The sequence below is a fragment of the Nanorana parkeri genome, unplaced genomic scaffold (genome assembly GCF_000935625.1).
Source record: "Nanorana parkeri isolate BGI_ZX_2015 unplaced genomic scaffold, ASM93562v1 scaffold159, whole genome shotgun sequence".
Classification (NCBI taxonomy): Eukaryota; Metazoa; Chordata; class Amphibia; order Anura; family Dicroglossidae; genus Nanorana; species Nanorana parkeri.
In genome coordinates this window covers 2,411,788-2,419,301 of record NW_017306427.1, presented here as the reverse complement: position 1 = coordinate 2,419,301, position 7,514 = coordinate 2,411,788, and positions in this window count along the sequence as shown.

Sequence of the window (7,514 nt, the reverse complement as noted above, 5' to 3'; positions counted from 1 at the left end):
TTGTTCCAACTTAATCCAGTCTAGTCAATGGCTCCAAATTAAACCAGACCAGCCAATGACTCCAAATTAATCCAGTCCAGCCAATGACTCCAAATTAATCCAGTCCAGCCAATGACTCCAAATTAATCCAGTCCACCCAATAGCTTCAACTTAATCCAGTCCAGCAGCAATACAGCTTTATTTGGGCCCCCTAGACAAAATGAGCACTTGAAGTGCAGGGGTAGCCCCACTGCAAGGGTAAGTTTTTTGTTTCCCCCGAGTTCTTCTTTAATGATTACCGATCTGTGTTTATTTGTGTCTTTTATATCTGTTATATATCAGAGTGCAGCTTTAGGAGAGACCCTAATTGTTTTATAAGTGATGTTAATGCTAAGATCGAGTATACGGATGCTGGATTCCTTTGGGGCTGGTATGATGTAATAATGATATTGTAAATGAAATTCTGATGAGATGAATAATATAAAATTCCCTGTGAATTGAAGCTGAATGAAGAATGTAATTGAAGTTGTAAGTGCGCAATTGTCTAAATTGCCTTTGTATCATGTAGTATTAACAGTTCCCTTCTCTGGAAATCCCTGAACTCAGTCATCTGGAGGGGGATCCACATACCTCTCTCTTTCTATCTCTCTCTCTCCCCATGTTCAAAAGAGGACATATACTAATGTCCTCCTGTGACCCTAAAATTAAATATATAGTGGGCTGTTGCTCGCGCAGCCGAGTTAAATCCCTACAATGTTGTCAAGATCCACCCCACCGGCTGATTGACAGCTGGCTCTGCCTTTTTAGAGGCAGAACCAGCTGTTCCCACCCCCTCCCTCGCCCATTCCTCCAGTCAGTACTGGGGAAATGGAGAGGGATGGGGGGGGGGGGGGGGGGGGGGGGGGGGGGGGGGGGGGGAGGGGGACTGACAGAGCAGGGCACTGAAAAATGAATGGGTGGTGAAAAATAAAAGTTTATTCAGCACAACCTAACGTAAGGGAACTAGCCCCATTCAAACTCATCCATTTTGTATGTGTCTTTCCGTTAGCATCCATTGAAAAACAGATCGCAGTGCAATGGATTGGAAGGAAATTTGAAGGTACAATTGCAAGTCAATGGACCCTCCCTTGACTTGCAATTTCCTTTTGATTTTGGTGTGAATGGGCCCTTAAAGAAGAGATGAGCAACCAGCAGGCAGGGATTAAAAGCTTGTAGCTGACTGTATTTTGCAAATAAAGATGCACTGGTTAAAGATTGGCAGCGTGCAACTGCTTTTTTTGGATTGCATTAGCTGTGGAGTATGGACGGCTTTCTGGCCGGTATCTGAAACAAACCCAGGCAGTGGAACTGTGGTGTGGAGGGAGCAGTGAAGGTCTCTCCCTGCATTTGAATACACTAAACCAGCAACACTCAAGGGGATCTAGTTCAGGAATTGTCAAATAAATAGATATGTATCAGGAAACCTCAGTAAACATTCATGGACTGTCATGGCCAGAGCACCATTCCATAGGGGCCAGCACCACACAAGGGGATCTAGATGAGGAATTGTCAAACAAATAGATGTGTATCAAGAAACCTTAGTAAACATTCATGGACCGTCATGGCTAAAGCACCATTCTATAGGGACAAGCGCCACACAAGGGGATCTAGATGAGCAATTGTCAAACAAATAGATATGTATCAGGAAACCTCAGTAAACATTCATGGACAGTCATGGCGAGAGCACCATTTTATAGGGACAAGCGCCACACAAGAGTAAAAGCTGAATATAGTTTGATGGAAGTGGACAAGTCATGCCCTATCAGTTGTGTAACCTTATATATCCATATAAACAGAAGGCTTACATCCCTTGAAGAAAACTCACATCCCTTGAAGTCCATCTAGTGGAATTTCAAGTAGATGGGACCAAACTACTCCTGAAAGTCTATATTCATAGGTCAGTAGAGGATAAATAGCTTAAAAGAAGGTTTTCCTACATAATTAGAACAAGCCTCAACATATCCTACCCTACCTTATCCTAACTATACGTTTAAGTCAAAGAGGTCAAAGATCTCCATGACCAACCAAAGCATTGGCCACCAAATGACCTGTGCTTGACCCTGCTGTACAGTTTGATTAGTTGACCCATGGGTCAAGCTGCAACACTTAACCGGCATCCAACCTCATCAAGGGAAAAGGCCACCTAGACTAGTCGTCAAGCAGAAAGAGGCTTTGCTGACCAGCCTGTCTTTAGACAGACAAAGGGACGATAGATGAAGAATGGGCATGTCAAGGTCAAGCTCTCCTTTCCTGACCTGAGCCTGTTTCACTTATATTGAGAGTCCCCACTTTTAACGGTTATTTATGGCAGCACCGGAAAGCTCAGGGATGATAAGTATGGAACAGGTCACGTGACTCACGGTGCAGAGAAGAAAAAAAAAACACCTACAAAAGAATTGAAGTTTATGTTCTCCAGCTTGGTTCGGGCAATAAAATGTCTTCAAATTACAAAGCGCGTGTATTGAAAATGAATGTACCTTGTGATATAACGATGCCTTGAGGCTGCTTATTTTCGCATTCAGACTTCTACGCCGAAATGCCAGCGTGTAACCCTGACAAGAAGAGCGTATTGATCCAGTGCTACGGTCTTTTTCGACGGCGGCACATTTACACTTGTTTGAAGCACATGAACAGAACATGAAACTGAGACACTCGAAGCTCTTGACCTTTCACAATCAGGGCTTCGGAGAACATTTGATGTGATTATATTTCTTCCTCCTCCAAACAGAAGACCGGAGTTCCCGGAGGCGGACGGCGGTTCTGAGGCGGCTCAGAGCCACGCTCGCTGGAAAACAACCACGGTTATGGAGGCAGAATGAAGATGAGCTGGTTACTATGTATCATCTGCGTTGCTTTGTCTCCTGGTGAGCAGTGAAGGTCTAATATACATACTGTATGGCGCCGCGGCTCCGTTCCTAGATGAAGCTTTTCACTTCCTGCATTTGCTACAATGATGTCATCAGAGGGATTTAATATAAACACTGTGAATCATTCCCGAATCCCGTCTCTGCACCTGCGAGGAGGTGTCTTCATAAAGAGCTGACAGCTTACATTGAACCCGTGCAATGTTCATGCGGGTTCACTTAAAGCTGAACTCCAGGCAAACAGCTAAATACACGAATGATAAACATACAGTATAAATGAGCTTCCTCTGCCACACAGCACAGCACAGCCATGCCTGGCTGCATGTTCTTTGTTGCAATTAAGTAACAACTACAGGTCTTATCCCTCCTCCAGCCTTTGACTGGACAGTGAAAGGAGAAGCAGCAGACTAATGAGCTCATTCCTCTCTCTCTCTGCTCTCTCCTCCTATCACAATGTTCCTTGTTGGCGCATGAACAATGAAGTACAGCTGATTGGTTCCTTGCATTGCTTTTGCCTCTCAAACTCTGAGATCTGCTGTAGAGGGACCTGCAAGAGACAAACAATAGATCAAATTCAGGTACTAAGGCCTCATTCACACACCACGCAAGAGCAAAAATGTTATATTTTGCGTATATAGGAGCATATGTGCATATATGTGCGCACTATTTGCAATCCCACAATGCATCATTCGTAATAGAAATGTTAATGAACTGTACGTGCGTAAATGCGCGTAAATACGCAGAGATACGCTGCCTGGACGCATCTCGGTTCCATTCTGTTTTTGCGCATTTTTACGCTACGCAAATATACGGCTCCATACGCAGCTATGTGTATGGAACCATTTATTTGCATATGTTGCATATGGTACAACACGCACATGTGTATAACGTAAAACCTTCCAGATCTAACTACTGGCAGTTCCAGAGGTCTCTCTCTTTCTCTCTCTCTCTCTCTCTCTCTCTTTCTCTCTCTCTCTCTTTCTCTCTCTCTCTCTCTCTCTTCTCTCTCTCTCTCTCTCTCTCTCATTTCTACTCAACTCTACCCTCTCATGTATTTATTATAGGCATTTAATTAGCACTTGCAGTGTATGCTGCACCTTAATTATTGTATATTCACATCATTCCCTGCTCTCAAAGAGCTTAAATTCCAAGGCTTCTATTGGGGGGCGAAAAAAAATGTCTGCCCCGGGCGCCCAGAACTCTGGTTACGCCACTGTATCTCACATTTACATACGAGGACCAATTTAGACAAGAGCCTATTATCCTTCCAGTATGTATTTGGAGTGTTGTTTACTTTACAACCTTCGCAAGACAAAAGTCTTGCGAGGGTTGTATAGTGTATGGCCACCTTTAGAGGAAACCCACGCAAGCACAGGGAGAACATGCAAACTCCATGCAGATTACCTCCTGGCCGATATTCCAGCTGAGGACTTGGTGCTGCAGAGCAGATGAGTTAACTACTGAGCCATTCCTTCTTATCTCCTCTCCTCAGTCACCCACTCCCTTTCTTTATCTCTTCTCTCCGTTCTCTTTAATATCTTCTACTTTTCTCTCCCTCTTCTTTCACCCCCCCCCTCCCTTTCCCTCTACCCTCTCCTTAATCTCCACTCCCTTTCTTGCTCTCTTCTCCTTTCTCTCTTTAATATCTTCTCCTTCTTCTTGCCTCTCTCTCTTATCCTCTTCCCTCCATTCCCTTTCTTTTGCTCTGCCTTTCCTTTCCTCTCCTCCTCCTCTTCTTTTCTCCCCTTCCCCTACCTTTCCCCTCTCTCTTCTCCTCTCTCTCTCCCCCCTCCATCTTTTCTCATTTCCTTTCCACTCACTCACCTCACCTCTCCTTTCCTCTCCGACTATTTTCCTTGCCATCTCCCTCTCCTTTCCTCCTTCTCTCCTGTCATCTCCTATCCTCTTATTTATTCTTCCACTCTTCTCCTCTCCCTCTCCTTTTCTCTCCCTCAGCTCGCCTTTCCCTTCCTCTCTTCTTTTCTTACATTATCCTTTCCTCTCCTCTCCCTCACTCTTTCCTCTCCCTTTCCTTTCCCCCTCTCTTCTTTCTTCTGCCAGTATTCTGCTTCCCCTCTCCGTTACTCTTACGTCCCCACTCATTTTCTTTCCTTTCCTTTCCTCTCCTCTCCCTTAACCTTTCATCTCCCTTTCCTTTTCCCTTCTCTTCTTTCCTCTCCCACTCTTTTCCTCTCCCTCACCTTTTTCTCTCCTTTCTTCTCCCTCTCCTCTCCTCTAATTCCCTCTCCCCTGCATCTCTTCTCATTTCCTCTCCTTCACCTTTTTCTCTCCTTTCTTCCTCCTCTCCTCTCCTCTCCTTCCCTCTCCCTCTCCCCTCCATCTCTTCTCATTTCCTTTCCCTATACTTTTCTTCCTTCTCCCCAATCCTCCCCTCTTTTCCTCTCCCTCCCCTCTCCTCCTCCTCTCCTATCCCTTTTTGCTTTTAACATATTCATATCTTTCCCTGTTTTGCAGAAATCCCACCTATGCCTATGTAACATATCGCACTTGTAACATGTATTTTGTTTTCCTACTGCAATAGTAACTCATGCTATCTTGACTCATTGCAGAGACGTGTTGCTTCCCCTTTGTTTGCTGCAATCCGATGGGTGGAATAGTTGGCAGATTCTGCAGCAGTTCAATGTATCACTGAGTGTGATTAGTTCTCCCCACTGATGGGAAATGCTGCGCCCCATACTGGACTTTTCCAATCACTTTGCTGCCATCTAGTGGAGAGATCGGGCGGTGTGTCTTCCAGATGTGAGCGAGGTGTTTATCTGTGGGATGAACGTCTCTCCATAGGACACCGATGACATCTGCAGCTATTACATAGAACACCAGGCGGGCCGGCGCCAACTCTCTGCCACTCGCCAGGCGCCTTTCATCTCATCTATAATCCAATCAGATCATTCAGTATAATTCTTTTATGTTATTCTATCTTAAAGCAGAACTGCACACATGGAGGTTTACCCTAAAAACTGTGAATTATCGATTTGCCAATCACAAGTCAAGTCATATTGGCTAGGAGAGAATCCTTGCTCACAGTCCTTCAAGCTACAGGAGCAAAGCACTGACATTCCAGACAAGATCACCATCAGGCCCCGCGCTACCGCAAGGCAAGTCAGGCGGCCGCCTGAGGGCGCTGCAGGGTGAGGGCGGAAAAAACAGGGCATTTTGACAAGTACTTGTACTTGTCAAAATGCCCCGGTGCTTGCGCTATGTTGTTTTTTTTTTCCACTTACCTTCGGTGCAGGAGAATGGGGGGGCGCAAAAATTCACTTTGCCTGTGTTGGCAAAAATCCTAGCACCGGCCCTGATCACCTGATCATAAACATCATGACAGGTGGCGATCAGGGCAGGAGGTGTTCAGGCAGAGTCATACCACAGGTAGAGTACTTTCCCAAATACTCGCTATCGCCACCGATAAAGATACTAGTATCAAAATATGGTCGCATCCCTACTGAAGACTATATATCACCTATTCCAGCTCGAGTTCAGCAGCCAGATTTGTATTACAATTAACAGCGCTTCTACTGCTCTGAAAAGATGACAATGTGTAGAAAAGAGACAGACTGGAGAAGACAAGACTGAGATACATTAAAGGAGAACTATGGCGTCAGGGCTTTTCACTCACCTCATAGTTCTAGCCGACCTGTGACAAGGAGACTGTCACAGGTCGGCTCAGTAGATCGGGAGGTGAGCGAACACATACCGGCGTTCGCTCACCTCTCGATCCTGTCACGGCTCTCTGCCGTGGATTCCCCCCTCCCCACTCCGATCTGCCAGCGCTGACTGGCGGAACGGACGGGGGAGGGGGCGGGTACAGATGGCTCTGCCTCTAGATAGGCAGAGCCAGCTGTCACTCACGCAGCTGGGTGGATCTCGACAGTAATGTCGGGATCCGTCCCGGCTGTGGCGGTCTCAGTATACCGCGAGCTGAAGCACATGATATACTGAGCTTTGAGTCACGAGAGAACGTAAGTTTGTGTCCTCCCGTGACCCTTAGGAGAACTATGGGGAAAACACTTACCCCCATAGTTCTCCTTTAAATGTTGGGTACAGTGCCATGCATGGGGCACCATCTCAGTTCCACAGCTTCCAGATAGTGTGCGGGCCCATGCACAGCACTCCTCAGACTCACTTTGGGACTCCCTGTCTCATGTCTCAGTTCATTGGAGGGAACAGAGAGTAAAGGAAGAGGGAAGATTTTCGCTGTCATGCTGAGCAGAAAGCGGGTGGTCTGGAGGGAGAAGAATACAACACCGTATACTGTAGGTGCTTTCTGCCGCGACATGTCTCCTTTGTAGCGAGCATCTTGGTGGCTACGTCCCAATCTCTGTAGAGACATGGAAAGGAAGGGTAGCCACTGAGAACCAGGAAGTCCAGCAAACATTGTTTCCAGAGACCTGATACAAATGTGATTGAAAACACCTCACAAAATATAAGAACGATAAGTACACTTCACAATATTTTAGTTGATTTAAACTGGAAATTCCATTGGGCTTTATTCCTTTTCTAAAAGGGTTATTCACTATGGAGCCGAAGGATACAGCCGTAGCTTTGGCGGATCCTTCGGCTCTCTTCGGCCGCCTCTGCACAATAGCCAGTAAAGCAGCCGAGCGGCTCAGCCGA